The 20,453-nt window shown below is 37.1% G+C and overlaps 1 long non-coding RNA gene across 7 annotated transcripts in view; it reads left to right on the forward strand.

Annotated features, from left to right (window-relative positions):
- LOC125636437 (uncharacterized) overlaps positions 1 to 20,453 on the forward strand; it is a 69,862-nt gene that overhangs the window by 14,678 nt on the left and 34,731 nt on the right. For all 7 annotated transcript variants that reach the window (XR_012668366.1, XR_012668369.1, XR_007356595.2 and 4 more), the window contains 2 exons: positions 9,120 to 9,201; positions 11,670 to 11,701. This is a non-coding gene — a long non-coding RNA (uncharacterized LOC125636437). The remainder of the gene's footprint in view (positions 1 to 9,119; positions 9,202 to 11,669; positions 11,702 to 20,453) is intronic.

Raw genomic sequence — 20,453 nt, forward strand, 5'->3', positions numbered from 1 at the left:
CACAGTATTCAAGATGTGGGCGTACCAGGGATTTATATAGAGGCAATATGATATTTTCTGTTTTATTATCTATCACTGTCTTAATGATTCCCAACATTCTGTTTGATTTTTTGACTCCCGCTGTACATTGAGTGGATGTTTTCAGAGAACTATCCACAATGACTCCAAGATTTATTTCTTGAGTGATAACAGCTAATTTAGACACCATCATTTTATATGTATAGTTGGGATTATGTTTTCCAATGTGTATTACTTTGCATTTATCAACATTGAATTTCATCTGCCATTTTGTTGCCCAGTCACCCAGTTTTGTGAGATCCTTTTGTAGCTTTTCGCAGTCTGTTTGGGACTTAACTATCTTTAATAGGAAAAGCACAAGAACAAACACCTTAAAAGATTTTTTTTTTAATTAAAACACCCACTTTAATTATTAACTTTGTCCTTAATGTATAAGACTTGAAGCAGCTAACAGGTTTATGCTGTTACTGTTTCTCACAGGAATAATAATAACTGACTCTCATACAGCACTTTTCATCAGTGAATCTCAAGGTGCTTTACAAATGAGGAACATATCATTACCCCCACTTTACAGATGGGGAAATTGAGGAACAGAGAGGTGAAGTAAAACAGCAGGCTACTGACAGAGCTAGGAATAAATTCAGATCCCACAGGTGCCACTTTAGTGCCCTATCTATTGGGCCACACTGCTCTGCACAGTAGTAAATCATTGGACAACTCTCTCACGTTCTCTAACTTCAAAATTAATTTTATTACATACAATGAATAAAAAAAGACATGTATTAATACTTTGAATAGAAAATTTATGCAAATTATTCTCATTTCTTAAGTATCCCTGCTTTTATATTCTTCTGACCCATACTTCTGGCTCCAGCTCAAGTATAAGAGTGATTCTGGTTAAAACACATCAAGGGCATGAATGCTGATAACATGCACTACACATATTTTTGAATATTGTTTGTGTGCCGCAAAATGAAAAATCTTGAAGTTTAGAACAGAAATATGAACTACACTTTTTTTTAGTACACTAACTAATTTTATTTGATGATTAATTTATCATAGGACCAAATGCATGGATACTTTTACTGTATTTAGGTTTTGTTTGTATTACTAATTGCCTTTATTTACCATGAAAAAAACAAACAAAACAACACATAGGCTGTTAATCTTTAACCACAAATGGTAAAAATAAGCATAGACCAGTTGTAGTTTTGTTTAGGGATCACAGACTTTTTCCGTCTATCAATCTGGAGCAGTGGTTGGCAACCTGCAGCCTGTCAGGGTAATCTGTTGGTGGGCGGCCAGACAGTTTGTTTACATTTGCACGGCCACCCGCAGCTTCCAGTGGCCACAGTTAGCCGTTTCCGGCCAATGGGAGCTGCAGGAAGCAGCACGGGCCACAGGGATGTGCTGTCCACCGCTTCCCGCAGCTCCCACTGGCCAAGTACGGTGAACCGCAGCCACTGGGAGCTGCGGGTGGTAGTGCAAATGTAAATAAACGGTCTGGTGGCCTGCCAGCGGATTATTCTGACAGGCTGCATGTGGCCCGCAGCCTGCAGGTTGCCCACCACTGATCTGGAGTGTGCATTGATCTTTACTGTGCAACATGCTTCTAACTTGCTTTTTGCTGATTCAACACGGGTTTGGAACCGTCTATCAATAAAAGTTTATATATTAGAATGAGTAAAGCTATACGACAAAATGTAAGAAAACATCAGACCACACTCCAGAGTTTTGTCAGATAATTATATTTTATTTAACCACAAACTAATAATTATGCACCAAATTGAGCATACTTTTCAATAGTTTTGTCGGAGTAAGGGCTGCATTATTCCACACTATATACAAAAACTATGAACAAAGGAGGCCAAAATATTGCACCAAATGTTGCAGTGGTAGTGTTTCTTGACATTTTACTTCCAGATTCCTGTCTTCACACAAGTCTCCTTTATTCTTACATTTTCTCTTCCCCAAAGATAGTTTCTCTCAAGAATCTCCAAATTATTTACTGCAAAAATCTTAAAAACCGCAAATAAACATAAGCAAATGTGGCTTTGACATTCATTTATCGTAAGTAACTGGTCAAGTCATTTGAGGCCTCCATTGCTCAATCCACTAAAACATAAATCAGGATGGCAAACATGAACCTTGCCTAAGTCTCCAGGCTCTGCATTTTACCCCCTTGCTGGGCATGGGCTTATAACCACATCTAGCTTAGATTTTTTGCTTCTTTGCCATACTTCATTTGCATAGACCAGCAAGCCATACCCACAATCACATATGAAAATGTTTTCTAAGATGTAGTTTCTGCAGTTAGGTTTTGCTTTTTAATATTCATAAATACAGGTTATGCAGAGGTTAGTTTAATAATGTATTCCTAAAAGTTAGTAGTTCTTCTAGCTAATCTAATCTATTTATCTATAAAGCATCCAACACTATGGTACCTCAGTGCAATCTTCTCCTTCATACTGTGTTGTGTTTCTTAAAATACAAACTGTACTGTCAGAAGACTGGTTAACAAGAGAGACCTGTCTTTCTTATTAACTCATACAGGGCCTGATCCAATGCCTATGAAGTCAACAGGAATCTTTCTACAGATTTCAGTGAGCACTGGATCAGGCACATAGTTCTCTTTTTCTCTGAAATGAAACTTTTCCACTAATGGCTGCATACTGCCTCCAGCAGTTTAACTTTCCTTTATTCCTATATACAAGAGAAGATATATTCCTTAGTAGATGGTTAGAAGATGCAGAAATAGAATTTCCAGATTGAAATCTTCAGCAATCTGATTTGCTGGGGATGTAGTTTTAGATTTTTCTAGGATTAAGGATTTTCTAATGCAAAGTTCTGCTTCTTATACTAGCAACTAGTTTTAAGTATTTACATGATATTCCATAGCTCCTCCCATTTTTTTTCAGGATCTCTTCCCCTGTAGTTCTAAATCTGACTGGTTTTCCTGAAAACAGGAACTAAAGAGTACAAACATTTTCAAGCAGGTTTAGATTAATCAGACCAGTATTCTGAGAGAGAAGCAAAAAACTTACATACTCTTTAGTTGGCTGTCTTATTTTCTGAATCTATCTTTATGAGAGGTCATAACGTCAGAATTTTATCATGAATACCCACTTAAATACCCACCAAATAAAATGTATTTATTTTAATATTCTTAGGCTAAATAAGTAATATTACAGTCATTGACAAGCTTACTTCTTTTTTCTCTTAATTTAATTATATGTATAAAGTTCTAATTTCTTGTACCACTGATATAATCCTACTTTTTCTGATGCATTTTATAATAGCTATTGTTTGCAGTGACATACATCTTCTGATACCAGAACTAATCAAAGTCAGATCATCATAGCACCATACTGTAGTACTGTTTTGTTCCCCGTTGAGTTGCACATATGGTAGATAGCAAGATACAGCCCAGAAAAGACTACTTAGCTCATCCAGTCAGAGTCCTGAAATTTTTGCAAACTATTCACATCTACATCATATTCTCCTTAATGTCTTATCTACCTTATTCTTGAATATCTGCCATGATGGTGGCTTTACCACTTCCAACTATGCAGTTGTTTTTACTATTGAGAACTGTCTCCTAATATCTGGCCTTGACTTTTCCTTCCTTGACTTCAGGCCACTTCTCCTATAATATTCTATAGTTGCGAATAATTTCTTTCCTTCATTTATATATATTTATCCTGAATTTAAAGAATAATCATGTTCATCCTAAATCATCTCTTTTGTAGATGAGATAGATTTAGCAACTTTTCAGGGGTGCTATTTCAACATTTTTTTGATGTTGCATTTTCTCTCTTCTTTTTGAATATCTGTATATCACTCACTGTTGGAATCAAAGGTATATGCACTATTCTAGATCAAGTTATACCAAAATGATGTACAGTAACACCGTTAACTCATTGACTCCCTAGTTTTATGTTTTCCTATACATAGTATAGGAATGGCTTCTCCCCTCACACACACTATGATATATTTAGTTTGCTGTGTGTTATTACTCCAATATCTTTCTTGACCTCAATTCTCTCTAGATAGCTATCTAGGGGATTGATTTTGCCAGATGCTGATGTTAATAGGACTTGAGGTCTTCAGCAGTCGTCAAGAGGAGCTAATCACTTTGTAGGATCAGGCCACAGATTTGTATTTATGTTGTTCAGTTCCTCTCCCTAAATGCGTCACTACATTTTTTAAAGTGATCCTCATTCCTCTGCATACACTCCAAAACCTGAGATCATTTTACATTTCCTGTCCTCCTGCATGTTTGTCACCCATCTGATTTTGCTGACTTCAAGTTTAATCAGTTAATCTTAGAACTTATACTAGGCTGTTAATGTAATTATAATAGATTCCCCCCTTACCACATATCCTAAACAGCATTTTCTATAACTTGGGGAAAGAAAAGGGTTGATGAAGACAACTAGCGACCTTGCTAGGCCAATCTATTACCTGGAACGTGGTAGCAATCTCACCACTCATTGGAACACTGTAAAATGGTTACACAGGTTTTATTAGTAACACGGGAACATATTATTGCTTGTCCCTGTTTTAAAATTTATGGAAAAACTATAGTAGTAGTATGCAGGATGAGGTCATTTTTATATTGATGTTTTGCCACTAGCACTTTAATATCAGACCATGGTCAAATATGCCATGTGCGGCCTATGGCCTGCTTTAATTTATGCCAGTTGGCTATGGTCGCTAAGGGACCATATGCAGCTTAAAATTGCTGGAGTGCAGGAACACTATGTCATGTCCTCAACATACCCCTTATGTCAGGGCTGTGGGGGCAACTGCTCTGTAGCAGGAGAATTCTCAACTGGCTAGTTAGAGTCAGATTCTGGCCACTTTGTGGTGCATGCATGGCGCAAAATGGTTAGAACAGGATCAGGGAATCTGGACCTTAATTTTTCAGATGCTTTTCTATATTTTTCTCTGATTACCCTTTTGTTTATGGCCTCTCCAGCTATATTCTCTAATAAATTCCCTGTTTCCTGGACAAAAAGCTCATATTTTCTTTTAGTCGGTATACCCTACTGAAAACAAAGGAAAAACTGAAGTTCTGGGTTATTTGAGGAACTCTTACTCACTTCTTTCTGCTTTCTAGCAGTTCCTTTTTTAAAATATGTCTATTTTGAATATATTTTTTAAAAAACTTTTCTTATATCACTGGGCCAGCATCATTTTGTTCTTGGTTTGGCTTCTTAGGGTTTTTTCCCCTTTATTTTATATCTGCAGTTATATGATGGTAAGATTAAATTTAATCATTTCAATCTCTGTTCTTTTCCATTTCTCATAATTTTTTTATTTAACTAATTTCACTACTTTTGCCAACCATCCTTTCAGCCAAGTCTTTAAAAAAATCTTCATATTTTGTTGTAGTGTCATTGTAAAACCATGGTTTCCACTTTTTAAAAAAACTCTCCCATCTTCCTTCTACCTCATTTCCTAATATGGTTACCCATTTTTCTGTCTCATCACTCGCACCAGAAATATTGTAAGCTTTTGATCATAACCTCCAAAATTCCCTCCTTTTTTTCAGAGCTGTTACCATTTTCTCTTGGTTAGTCAATATCAGATCCAGGATTTCATTGGGCCTCATTGCTTTTTTCAGTTTTTGAAATACCGTAAGAAACTATCCTCTTGTATCCTACTTGAAAAAACTTAAGTTTCGTGTATATAATTAAAATATCTCTTTTAATTATTTTTAAATTTTCACACACTTAGCATCAGATCCATAAGTAATACTTTTTTCCTAATCTCAGATTAAATACCATATTACATGCCTACATCCTAAATCCCTCATGGTTTATACATCCTTCATTTTAACCTGTGAAAGTGACTTTGCCTTCAACTGATCTTCCTTATATAGAAATGTATTCTTTTATAGTTTTATTGTAGTAATGTCTTGTCCAACCATGTCTGTAATGTAATCAAAGATCATCCAATGGGAATTGTGGCTGCTCAGCATTTCTCAGGATCAGGCCCTAAAACAAAACTGGTTATGAACAGAAACCTCTGTTGTTTCTTGATTATTTCCCATAGGTTGTTCCAGCTTTTAGGGACAGTGTATTCTCACAGTCATCTCAATGTACCTATGTAATATTCATTTAACTTAATTTTTTCTTTTGAAAATTTCCCCCCATGTTTACATTCATCCATCAGTTGATGATGAATCATTCCTGGTTTATTAAATATTTTCCAGCTATACTCCCCGCCCCCTCTTCTCTTCCTCTTCATTTATGAAGGAGACAGACATTCAGACTCCCTATTTAATTATTTTTATTGCAAATATAACCATTCACAATAAAGTGGTCAAATGAAAGTCAGATAAGACAGCTGTACTTAAGTAAATGTAAAATGAACATTATTTGTAATCTGCAAATGCTTTTTTAATTTTTGAGATTAAATAGTTTTTATTATTGGTCAAAACCATAAATTATATTTTAAATATGTTCATTACTCAGTGGTATTATACTGCCTTTACACCAAGGCTTCTTTACATACATTCATTCATTTAATTATTTTTCTCTACTTGCTTACTATTCTGTAAAAATTAGAGGAGAGATTCTGCTACCCTATTCATACTGACTAGTATCTTAGTGAGTAATTCTACTGAAATGTCAATGGGACTACTCATCAAGTAAGGCACTACTCAGCATCAGTACGGGTGATAGAAAAAAAACAGAGCCAAATCTTTAGCTGGTGACTTCACTGGAACTGTGTCAATTTACACTTGCTGAGGATATTGTCCATATAGTCTTAACAAAAGATTTTTAATGCAGTCTTTCAACCATATATTGCTCTCTCTTTAGATAATTTCTATATGTGTTGTTAACCATGGTGGAATGGATCTACTGTTACTAATTTTAACCAAAAATTACCACTAATACAAGAAATTGCCACACTAGTCACTGATTTAAAGAGAGATTCTAAGGCTCTGCTGCTTTCCATTTCTCAAGAGTAATGCTATTTTCTTAGTCAGTCAGAGTGTCAAAGCAACTGCTTTTTTAATGGGTACCAGTACCATATGCTGGCCTGCTATTATTATAGTGTTAATCATTTGCAGCCAGCATAAATGAAATTCTCAGCCATACCTCCAATTTTCTAAGAAGTCAATATTACATTCTGTTACTTTAGACATGAGACGGCCATCCTTTTTGACAACATTTTTCATATCCAAAATGTGTATGTATAACAGAAAAGTTCTGTACTTTACTTGTGCAAATTCTCTCTTAGATTTTTAAGATGCCTGTCCCAGTAATAGCTCACCACCAAATAATTAAAATTGTCTAAAGAACGTTGGGGTTGGATAACAAGATATAAAATATCCACTTCAGAAAATCTGATCAAAAAGTTCTTTTACTATCATTTCTAGAATGAAGACTAATGCTATATCACATGTTTTGTTACATCTAAAGCACTATGACATTTTTCATGGATTTTGTATTCTCTTCATATTAGGTTTTATAATTCTATAAAAGCCTCTGAATTACAAGCTGGTTAGGCAAGCAATGCATTATACTTCTGTGCAGAACAATGAAGTCTCAATCTTCTTAGCATCTGCGCAATGCGCCTCTGGTGGCATATGACCAGGATTCATCACATCAAATTTGGTCGGCTGGTTGGATCATTAGCTTCCCCTGCTTGCACAGGGTACTGACCAGGAGTGTAATGTGAATGCTGATCCATGTCCCCCAGTCTCTTAGTGATTCAATGGACATAAAATTCATTAGAGTACCACATTCTGCTCTATCTCTTCAAAAGAGTAGTTCTCACAGAAAATACTCATATCAACAGCAAAGAAAAAGATCTTCCTTCCACCTTCCAAATCAGAAATTATGCCTCTCAACCTGGGAGGAGAGACAGACATGTAACCCTCCAAGTTGTCAAGTATGCGAAAGAGAGGCTTCAAGGAAGAGGGTAGCTAAAGCTCAGAGAAAAGGGGAAAGCAGAAAAACAAGATGGTGAAAAAAAAATCAGAAAAGAACAGAGGTGAAACAGAGAAAATAAAGAGAAAATAGAGACAGTGGCAAATGTGCCAGGGCGCCTAACAATCACTGCAAGGAAAATGCTAACAAATAAACTACAGACAGTAATTCTTGAGTACAGGAATGAAAGCTATATGCCAAAACATGTTGGAATCATGTTTTGCTAAAGGGGGAAATGGGAACAGGGAATGGGGGTAAGGAAATTGGAATCATGTTTTGCTAAAAGGGGAAATGGGAACAGGGAATGGGGCTGGGGAAATTGGAATCATGTTTGGCTAAGGGCAGGAATGGGAACAAAGACACAGGTGTAAGGCTCTGTGGTGTCAGAGCTGGGAAGGAGGATACTAAGGAAGGAAACTGGAATCATGCTTGCTGGAAGTTCACCCCAATAAACATCGAATTGTTTGCATCTTTGGACTTCGGGTATTGTTGCTCTCTGTTCATGCAAGAAGGACCAGGGAAGTAAGTGAGTGAAGGAATAAGCCCCCTAACATGATTCCAAAACATGATGCCAAAACCTAATATCACACTAAATGCTGTTGCCGAATCTGTGCCATTATAATTAAGATTGTTTTATTCTTTTTACAATAGAACCTCTCACACCTCAATACAGTACTTCTTTTCCCATTACTTTTAAAATATTCTTTTAACTTTGTTGTGAATATTTCCCTTAGGCTGAAATTTGTACAAAACATTAGCCTAGAATTTAATTTTCTGTGAAAAAAAAATTAAGAAAATCTATGTGGCTGTTTTGGAGTGCTAAAACTGTAGTAAAAAAACCCCTAAAATTTGTTTCTAAACACTTATGTTTCACAAAACTCACAGTCACATTTTCTAAAAGATTTTTGGGCCTGATCATCTCAAATTAGGACTAGCAGGCTGCTGACGTATATTATTTTTAAAAGTGAAATTAAAATGTTTAATTTAAATACATGAGATATTGCACAAATGGATATTTTTGAGTATATGAAGACTTTGAGTTTTAAGCACAAACTCAGCGTGCATGTGTGCCACTAGTATTTGAGTATTCTAAATTGCATTTTAGTCCTTCAACTAAATGTTGATCTTGGTATATATATTTTGGTGATTGGATAGATGTTTTCTCCTGAGGGAAAAAAAGGAGGAAGAGCCTGACCTGGATGTCTGAGGGAGGAATAAACGTAGAGCTTAAGAAAAAGTAAGTTAAACTAGTTATTATCCCTTGAGTGTGTAATAATAATTTATCTTCTAAATTGCAAGTTTTTAATTATCTATATTTATTCTTAACAATAAAGCAGTGAATGAATATCTTGGGTATTCCACAAAATGAAAGTGAAGGGGTAATTTTCTGCCATGATGCTTCCATAGCGTACTATGGAAAAGTAAGCCTCACAAGGTCATATCACTAACTGAATAATTTTTAATCTAAATGTAATGAATTACTTGCAGTTCAGTAGTTATTTGCTGATCAACATCACAATGTTTGACTTAAAACAAAATAATTTGAGAAATAGCATATTTGCAGCTATCTTATTCTGAGCAGAGAAAATGTACTGCACTTATTTGCATCTAATTCTATGCAGTTTGTACTACAGAGCAGTTTGTATTATTGTACATTACTTGTGTTTATTATGCTGAAGTGCACAGGAGTGTTCAGTGAACCAAAACAAGTTTATCCTAGTCAATGGAAAGGCACTAAATAGTAAGAAACCAGTAAGTCTGAAATGATGAATTATTTGCTGCATAATATTAAATATATTTATAGCAAGACAAACCTAAGCTTGTCCTTGTTGGGTTTCTGTATTCTGTAACATGAAAAGAGAGTTTATTTTACCTCTGTATTTGGCACTGGTGAGAACACTGCTGGAATAGTGTGTCTAGTTTTGGTGTCCACAATTCAAGAAGGATGTTGATAAACTGGAGAGGGTTCAGAGAAGAAGCTCGAGAATGATTAAAAGATTTGAAAACATGCCTTATCGCAATAGACTCAAGGAGCTCAATCTATTTAGCGTAATCAAAGACGATTAAGGGGTGACCTCATTACAATCTGTAAGACCCTACAAGGGGAACAAATATTTGATAATGGGCTCTTCAAGTCTAATTATATTCTCTAGAGAAAGGTATAATATGATCCAATGGCTGGAAGTTGAAGCTAGACAAACTCAGACTGGAAATAAAGCATAATTTTTTTAACAGTGAGGGTAATTAACCATTGAAACAATTTACCAAGGGTTGTGGCAGATTCTCCATCACTAGCAATTTTTTCATCAAGATTGGATGTTTTTATAAAAGACATGTTCTATGAATTATTTTGGGGAAGTTCTATGGCCTGTGTTATATAGAAATCAGATTAGATGATCACAATAGTCCTCTCTCCATCCTTGCAACTCCTCCACAAGGGCCAGACAGAAAACCAGACACTGCACTTGGGGTAAAAGGGACTGAAGATACTAGCACCCCTGGCAGTGCAAATCACCCAAAGGGGGATGGGAAGGAAGCAAGGCAACAGTCCTACCATCTAGCACTGGCTGGCACTCTATGGCGCTGGCAGAGCTACCATATGTCAGCCAAGGAAATCTGCGAGGCACTATGACTCCTGAGGCACAATCCCTGAGAGGCCTGGTCTACACCTAAAATTTAGGTCAATCTAGCTACATTACTCAAGGATCTGAAAAGTTAATTAAGACAACCTAAGCCACAGTGTACACACCTCCAGGTCGACAGAAGAACTCTGCCCCACCCCTGAAGGCAGACCAGTATTTACACATTGAGTCATACATACACAATGGTCCTTAGTGAGTGAGACAAAAGTATGTGCAATCAGCCTGGTTTACATATCAAATTAAAACAGGACCATCCTGTCATATCCAATGTATTCTAAAAGATATATTCAAAACCTAAATATTGGACTACCTAGACAATGGTTTTACACTGGAGACTTTACATAACCTTAAGAATTACTGCCTTATAAAAACAGGAGAAAAAAGAGCAAGTGTACAACTTTCTAATGCAACAAGAAGAGTAAAACAACATGAACAATTTACCTTCTTGGTTCTTATGGTGAATCTGCACCAGCTCTGGCCCTTCAGCATATATTAACACAGCTTAGGGGTTGCTCTACATTACGCCAACTGCCTATGGTCTTTATAGAACAAGTCAATTGTGAACTGGCATAATGATTGTGTGCTCTATCCCACCCATTTGCACCCCTATGTCAGTGTGTGTGGGGGGCAGTTAGCATAGGAATTAAATACTCCATTTTACATCACCTGGGGACTCCTGAGCTACACCAGAAAAATTCTGAGCTGGCCAGTTAGAACCAGATTCCTGAACAGTGCAGTGGATGAAATAGAAGAAAAGAATCTGGGCCTGTATTTCTAGGTTTAAAAATAAGCAAGTTTAAGCACTTTGGCTTATAAGGAAAAAGAACATAGTTCTATTTGCAGTTTCCACAGAAAGATGTTTGTTGCATCAGTTAAAAAGAGTATGTAGTTTACCCTGAATATTTAATCTGTTACTTATCATCAAATCCATTTAATTTAATATACCGTTTGTAATTGAACCAAGCATGTAAACTAGAAGGGTAACAGATTAAGTTATTTTTACTATCTTAATATTTTATCCTTTTTAATTCTTTTTCTCCCCTCCCCCCCCTTTTTTTGACAGTTTTCACACAGTTGTTTTTCCAGTACTGAAAGGTAAGTTAACTCTAATTATATTCTCTACAGTTATATTTGGTTATGTATAGTCCAGATAGGACTTGTGATCAGACATGGGATTTTTCAAACTGTATTTTGTTGTGAAAAGGAAGCATCTTTACAGAGTCCTATTTTTTTAACACGTTACTCCAAGACCACTGAATTATTATTTTTAATGTTAATATTCTCTTTATTACTGGACAAATTCATATTACAAAATTTTAAAGCTTTGAAAATAAGGCTCAGTAATGGAACAACGCTTTATGCTATAATAACCTTAGAAAGTAGGATGGAATCCCACTCCTATAAAAGGATCTGCTCACAGAACAAAATATACAATGATCTTTGCAGGACTGACCCTATATTAACATCTCTCATACTTTACTTTTATAACAGAATATTTGTACAAGAAATACAAGTCCACTTCTATCCTTCATCAGCCACTTTTTGAAGCCACAGTAGTCAATCCAAAATGATTTATGTCTTTAAATACTTTATAAGCAGCTCATTACATAATAACAACTCTTTTATATTAAATAAAAATAGAAAAGAGTTAAGACAAAAACTTGAATATAATTATATGGTATACCCTTTTCTCTAACAAATCACAGACAATAAAAACAACCTGTTTCTAGTGATGGGAATTCTCAGTTACTGGCCTTTATGATCACAAAATCTACCTTTAAAAGATCTTTTAAAAAGTGACACAGTAACTGTCATTTTATAAATAATACTAACGTTTGGTGCAATACCAACTTGATTATATAATTTATTGAATTTATGACTCTACTGTACTATTTAGGCTCATTAAGTATATACAGTACATTTGATCAAGCATTCTAACTTGATATTGTTCAGTAAGCATGAGCCTCTAGGGCAGAGGTGGGCAAACTATGGCTTGTGGGCCACATCCGGCCCGCGGGACCGTCCTGCCCGGCCCCTGAGCTCCCAGCCAGGAAGGCTAGCCTCTGGCCCCTCCCCCGCTATTCCCTCCTCCCCCGCAGCCTGAGCATGCACTCTGGCCCACCGCTCTTGCTGGGCAGCGCGGCAGCGTGGTTGGCTCCGGCAAGGTAAGGGGGCAGGGAGCAGGGGGTCCCGGGGCGGCAGTCAGGGGACAGGGAGCAGGGAGCGGTTGCATGGGTCAGAGGTTCTGGGGGGGGCAGTCAGGGAGCGGGGGGGTTGGACGGGTTGGGGGTTCTGGAGGGGGCAGTCAGGGGACAGGCAGCAGGGGGTGGTTGGATGGGGCGGAGGTTTTGGGGGGGGTCAGGGAACGGGGGGGCTGGATAGGGCGTTGGAGTCCCAGGGGGCCTGTCAGGAGTCGGGGGTGTGGATAGGGGTTGGGGCAGTCAGGGTACAGGGAGCAGGGGGGGGTTATATGGGGGTGGGGTCCCAGGGGGCAGCTAGGGGCGGGGGTCCCAGGAGGGGGCGGTCAGGGGACAAGGACTTGGAGGTTGGATGGGTCAGGGATTCTGAGAGGGGGGCAGTGGGAGGGGAAGATAGGGGGTAGGGGCCAGGCTGTTTGGGGAGGCACAGCCTTCCCTACCCGGCCCTCTATATAGTTTTGCAACTTCGATGTGGCCCTCGGGCCAAAAAGTTTGCCCACCCCTGCTCTAGAGTATTTAAGGTTAACATGACATCTGACAAGCAATAACAGTAGATTCAATTTTTAGAGACTAATACTGGATATACAACTTACAGCTTTAAGTTATTCCAGGGAAAATCTACCCAGCAAAGGAATGGCAAAATACAGTTGCCCACAAAAGTTTACAGACTGCGAGCAGAAAATGGAAAATGTATTTCTGTGTTTTATTATTACTTGTGTTCTTTCAATTTTATTTATTGTAATATCAGGTCTTAAAGGACACATATAAATTAACCACTTAATTGAAATTATAAAGAAGTCATGTAAGTGGGTATCTGACTTTAGTCATCCATATAAGTTTATAAACAGAAAGTAAAAACAAAAAAGATAAACTAATATATAACACAAGCCCCCAATCCTACAAAGGGATCCATGTGAAACGACTATTCTACTTGTATGGATTCTCTAAAGGTTGGGAGCCTAAAAAATATATTCTTCAGCTATTTAATAAGGTAACCAGATCACAAAATACAACATACTTTATCACAAAGAAAACAAATTATCACATACTTTAAGGTATGCTGTGTAATATGTAAAGAGACGAAATGAGAAAAAATAATATGTCATCCTAGGCAAGAAGAGCTCAGCTGTAATTTAAGAAACAAAATAATATCTTATTTTCAAGAAAAGTATGTTTGAAAAAAATAACCCAAAAGTTTTGAGTAGCTAAATGCCTATCTGCCAACATCTGACATATATAAATATAGCTATATGAGGAGAAAAATGAGGATACACCTTTTAGCTCCAAGAAATATGCTGGACTAGAAGATTTTTTGATGGAAGAATGGAAAAATGATAAATATTTATTAAAAATAAATAAATAAAGGATTATCCCTACTAAGGCTCAATTTCAGGAAAGGACATAACATGCTGAACATACATGCTCAACTTTGACATCAGTGGGACTTAAGCGTGTGCTTAAAATTAAGCACATTCTTAAATGTTTTGCTGAATTAGATCCTAAATATGAAAGGTTAGCATGTAGGAGAAATATGGAAATGACAAAAAAAACCCACAAGGCTTTCTGTTGCTAAAGAATAGAGGTAGGAAACCTATCACTGTAAGAGAGAAAATGAAAAAAATTTATATTGAAAAAGCTGAAGAAAAATATGAAGTGCACAGCTTGGAAAACTGCAAAAGAGCAGATAACAGATTTTTCAACACAAAAACAATATTTTTCAATATGAAAACATGTACAAATGTTCATTTTCCCCTTATGTGCATAAAAATACACAAATAAGAAATATAAAACAAGAATGTTTAGCGAGAAAGGGAATGCACTAACTTCCCAAATTTTTTTAACCTTCTTTACAATTGCCATTGTTTACATTTTATCAAACTTTGTTTTCAGGAATTTGTTTAAACTCAATATAATGTGCTAGACTCTAATCTAAGATTCCAAGAAAACAGATTTTTGTAAAGATAAACAACAATTAATACCGATTATAATAACATCCATAATATATTAATCATTCCTTAATATATTTGATAACACAAATAACTCAAATTACTACCAACACATAGATGTGTGATACCTTGTTTTGGAAAAGGAAGATTTCCCAACATTAATGGCATGTAGAAATAAAGTATCGGAAATCCTTCCCACAGAAAAAATTAGATAGCTACATCAGCATCAAATAGTTTTTAATGCATGCTTACCATTTGTGGAATTTGAACAAAATAAATATACAGATAATGATAAGAGGTTGACCAAATAGAAATTGGTCTTTTAAAGGGAACAGGTGCAGGTTATTATTAAGATCTGTTAGTACTTGCATAGACAATTCATGTATGTTAATAATGACAAAATTAAAAGTTTTAAAAAATAAATCATTTATTTAAAATCTATTGTATGGCAACATGAACCCTAATATACATTCACAAGCCTGATAAATGTTTTCAGCAAGTGGAGCTGAGATGTTTTATCTCTTGATTCCTGGGTGGTCAGGGTTAGAAAAACTTACCAGACACCTGACGGTCAGAAAACTAAACCTACTAGTCAAGAGGTAGATATGAAAGATAAGAATGTTGGGACCCCACCCCTGAGGTTTAGGGGCAATGTCCTGGTAAGAATGCCAGCTCCTCTGCCATCAACTGCTAGGAAAAATGAGGGTACTGAGATGTCTACTAGAATGCTGTTCCTGGACTATGTTTGGAGACTCTTTATCTTTTATACTAGTAACTAGTTAGTAGGCATCTTATAATGTGAAGTTCCACCCGCACATAACTGCTGAAAAGGATAAAAAACATTCTATCTCCTCTCTCACCCACTAGAACATTCTGGCTACTACCAGGGTATTTAGGTCTCCTCTACTACTCTATGCCTCCCCAAGTCATCTGGTTGCTGTGAAAGGTTCCCAGCCTCCACTTTCAGGTCCTCTTCCCCTGTAAATAATTTCAGTGTCTGCTTCAGCTCACAATGTTCCAAGACAGCAGCAGAAAACTGAAATTTCTGGCAGTTTCACCACTGCCTACAAGTAGGGTGACCAGATGTCCCGATTTTATAGGGACAGTCCCAATTTTGGGGGCTTTTTCTTATATAGGCACCTATTACCCCCCAACCCCTGTCCCGATTTTTTACACTCACTATATGGTCACCCTACCTACAGGTCTCTGAATAGGAATGTGAAACTGATTAGACTTTCACTAATACTGCTGCTTTTGACAAATCTACAAGCAGAAGCAGAGGCACTAAAACTATCTGCAGACTCAGGAAGGTGACACTACAGTTCACATTTGGTCGGAAAGGTTATCTTTGTAACAATAAGGGCCATAAACGTAATTTATTTTTAAATGAAAATTTTGATTCTGCAGACATTAGTGGTTTAGATGCGCACACTTGCTCAGGTAAGCCTGCCATTTGCCCAGGGCAAGTTGATTTTCCAAACTCTGTATATGACTATCCTTTGTGCATCTAACACAGCACTGCCCAAAGTGGTGTGGAGTGTGTGACTTTGTGCATCCTGCTAGTAATAACTGTGCTGCCACATTAAGGAGCACCCAATGATACAGCACATCAGTGCCCAACTGCAACATGTGACTATGGTGGCACTGTAATGTAGTGCCAGCTACTAGTAACTAGGAGCTAATTTATCCTTTCTGGTAGATTGTACCATCTGTTTTTCTTTCTTTTACCAGTATTTCTACTTTTACTTTCTTCTGGTTCTCTTGATTTCTTCCTTTTTCTCTGGCTTTCTTCAACTTACTTTCACTTCCCAATTACTGCTACTGTCACATACCTACTTTCCCTGCTTCTCTGTTCTTTGCAGGGGGAGAACTTGTGTTGCGTTCACACACACTTTCTTTAGACCTTTCCCCCCCTTCTCTACCATCATTCACAAATAATACAGAACCTTCTTCTACTAGGGCAGCAAACTCCTGATCGGCCCCTTGTGGCCAGCAGAGGCTCTGCCATGGCCTGCTTCTGGTTTCCCTCTTCATGGCCCCTTAAGACTTCCACACAGTCTTTCTCACACCCCCCTCCTATCTGGGGCTTGTTAAATAATAGAGACAGTTCAAAACAGTCCTCAAGGTCCTCAAAATAAAATCCATTACCACAACCCAAAAGTTCACTTAGCTCAGGCTCTTCTACCACACAAGGAGCTCTTCTCCTTCCCCAGTCTGCTCTTCACAAAGCTGCCACTCCTGGCCCACCCTAGTGAAAGCTCAGCCTTCTGGATTTGGCTTTCTTCTCCTGTCAGCATTTCCCCAGTTCCTACAGAGAAGGGAGCATATATACTGCTCTCCTTCAGAGAGCTCCTTGCAATTGGCTGGGAAAGAGGGGACTCTGCCCCATCCTACACTACAGAGCTCCTGCTCCTGGGCCCTTAAAGGGACAGTGTTGTGGGTTTCTCGCCCCCATCCAACTACTAATTCCCCAGAACCACTTCCTCTCGTCCAGCTTCTGCCATTTCCTGAGACTTTGTTTATTCCAGTGTTCCTAGAATAGGGTTTTCTGGCCTTCCTCTAAGCTTAAAGGGCCAGTATACTCCATTACACTTCTGATTCCAATACTCTGTCACTTTCTATCCCTTCACTGATTGAATGGGACCTCTTTCAAAACATTCTGTTGGCTGTCTGAATAGCAGAAGGGAAATAAAGAATATCAGCATAGATGTGCAGTGTTACAATATCACCACAGTTACACAGGGAGAACTCCCATACAGAGTTTCTGATCATTTAAACATAAAAGCAGGAGTCTTGATAGTGATTGTACCCACAATTGCAGGGAGAGCACTTCTTCCGCAATCCAGGTAAAGGTATTTGTAATCACTCTATGTGAACACAGTGGCACATGACATTGTAAGTATTATTATTATTTAAGCACTAAGAGTGTGATGGACACAATAAAAGATACAATTCCTGCTCCAGGGAGTTTAGAGTTTATTGAGCATATCTGATGGAATTCACTCAGAATTCCAGATTAGTTTAGTTTACTTAAACCAACTTTGACAAAGATACATAGTGCAAGTGCACATTTATTAACATTCCTGTATGCAAACCAACAGAAAATAATTACATTAGTAAATTTTGATACCGTAGCTACACAAATACTAGTGTAATCAGTTTTTACAGAATTTTCTCTCAATTTCAGAAAGATTGAGAGAGATAGAGAGTATGTGTCTAGAAGGAGAAATAGATTTAATATTTATGAAAAGTGAAAAGAGAAACAAATTCATATTTCCGTATCTAGAAGCAATACTACTGTATCCCACATTTAGTGAATAATGAGATCCCTGGTAGATATGCTGTATATGTTTTTTAACAATAAGCTAAATGAGGATTTCTTGGATACATAACTCAAATTTCCCAATTCACATTTTTACCCATAGTCCTTTTTTAATATTGACATATCAATAACTATTGGAAAATTCAACAATTTCAGTGTACGTAGAGTAAAATTTTCTGATCTTGTGACTCAATATCCACAAAATCTTAGTGCCATTAAGAAGGACATGTTTTGACAAAAGTAATATATAATTTGCCTAACGTACTGCCAAGAAAACATAATTAGAAAGGTATGTATAAATGAAATTAACCCCAAAGTCACAACTTTTTTTAGCACAATGTTAAAACTACTCTAAGCAAAATATTTTAATGTTTTAGTATTCTTATTTCATAAAAGAAAACAGATCTGGGGGAAAAAACAGGACTTACATTATCTCGGTAAGAAGGCTCCGGAATTCACCCTGAGGAGTCACACTAGGGCCCCGATCATGCAACTGACTTCTCACAGGTAGAACCCAGCCCCAGTGTGGCGCCTCATTGACTTCAATAGAGTCCAACTCACACAGAGTCAACTGCAGGATCTGGGCTATTGTGGAAAGGACAATAATGAAAGCTCCTTCACACACCTGCAAAAATAGGTACGGAGATAAAAAAATTAATTATTAATGTGCTCTTGTGTCTTCTCACAGCCTGTTTAAGTGTAGTATTTATGATTTTTTTTCATTTGCATGTAGTTTTATTATTTGTTTTTTATTTAAATCCTTTTTTTAAACATTGGTTTGAAAAAAATCTTTAGGACATGTACACTAACTGATATAATATTCATTAACATCCAGGGAGCTTTTACTGTTATATGGTACAAATATATATTTAGACATATTTTCACACATTTTTAAATCATTAATGACTCCAGTTTCTTTGGTTTATTGTGCAAATACCTATTTAGGTTCTGAGCATGGAAGCTGAACTATGCAGGCAGATCCCTGAGCCAGTCCAGAGTCCCAAAGAAGTCAATGGGCTGGCGCAGGGATCTGACTGTATCAAGCAGCTTCCAAGATCAGGGCCTTAGAAAATATGCAATAAAAATTGTCATGAAAATCAGTTTAGCACTAGCCACTTTTTAAAGTTAAATTTGTTGGCCTTTTTAAACAACAATTCTTATGAAAACAGAGTATTGTTGATTATTTGCTAAAATTAAGCTTTTAAATCAAAGATGTTTAAGATACAGGAAGTGCAAAAAGTCATTTTAAACAAATAAACATCTCTCATTCCCTGTTCACACAGAACTTACATTCAGGTTTTTTTTTTAAAAGAACACTTCTAGGTTGAGTCCATTCAGGGAAATGTCAACAGTGATCATGTTTTTATACAGAAACTACAAACTCTTTAAAAACAGGTTTGTAATGGACACCATGAAATAACATTTAACTGGTGACGCTAGACAAGGGACACTGTCAATAGCCATGATGAGTCTAGCCTTCAAATTTGACACACTCCTAGAAACTTGCAGAGGGAAAGGTGTCTCCCATTTTTAAACATGCACACAGGTACAGAAGTAACTAGAGAACTAGTTCTCAAAAACAAAGGCTACATGACTTAAGAAGCCAGCTCATAAACTAGAAGTAAATATAAATACATTCATAATATAAACACAATTCTGTTGGAATCAGAGATACCATACTATCTATCTGTTTCTCTGCTGGCTCTATTCTTGTGAGCAGACAAAAAAATTGAACTCACAAGAATCCTGTGTTCTACAGAGATCAGAGTCCAAAGTTATCAACATTTTCTATCCCCTGACATCTCTCCTGTGAGTGAGCAGTGAAGCAGATAAAATGTGTGTGCCCACTTTCACAATCCCAACAAATCCAGTGTCCTGGGTTCAGGGCAGTTTGGCTCCTATATGGGACTTGAAGACTTGAAACTCTAGTTTTGGCAGGTAGATAGGTTTTTCAGTTGGTGCAGGAAGGCAAATAAATAAAATTAAAATCTGCATTTCAGGGAGCATGTGCCAAATTTGAGACTAATCGCCTTAATAGTGAGGAGTATTTTTTAATTCAGTAACATGTTATATGCAGAGCCCTGGGTATTCTGTGATTCCATGGCTGAAGAATTCACCCCTTTCCGCAGAATTGTACTGCAGAATCTAAATTTTCATTTAAAAAAACTGTGGGTGAAATCTTGGCCTTATTTCTAATCCTTATGGTTGTAGAGACAGCTTCCACAGCATCAAATGAACGTAAACTGATGCAATGTTTCCTGCCTGAATCTGTGAAGAACCTGAAACAATAGCTCTGAGAGGCGTGATGTGCCCTATTCCTTGCAGTCAGGGCCCCTTGGAATCTATGATTCTGCAAACACAGAATTTGACATTTTCCCAAG

Source organism: Caretta caretta, chromosome 1, assembly GCF_965140235.1.
Source record: "Caretta caretta isolate rCarCar2 chromosome 1, rCarCar1.hap1, whole genome shotgun sequence".
Lineage (NCBI taxonomy): Eukaryota > Metazoa > Chordata > Testudines > Cheloniidae > Caretta > Caretta caretta.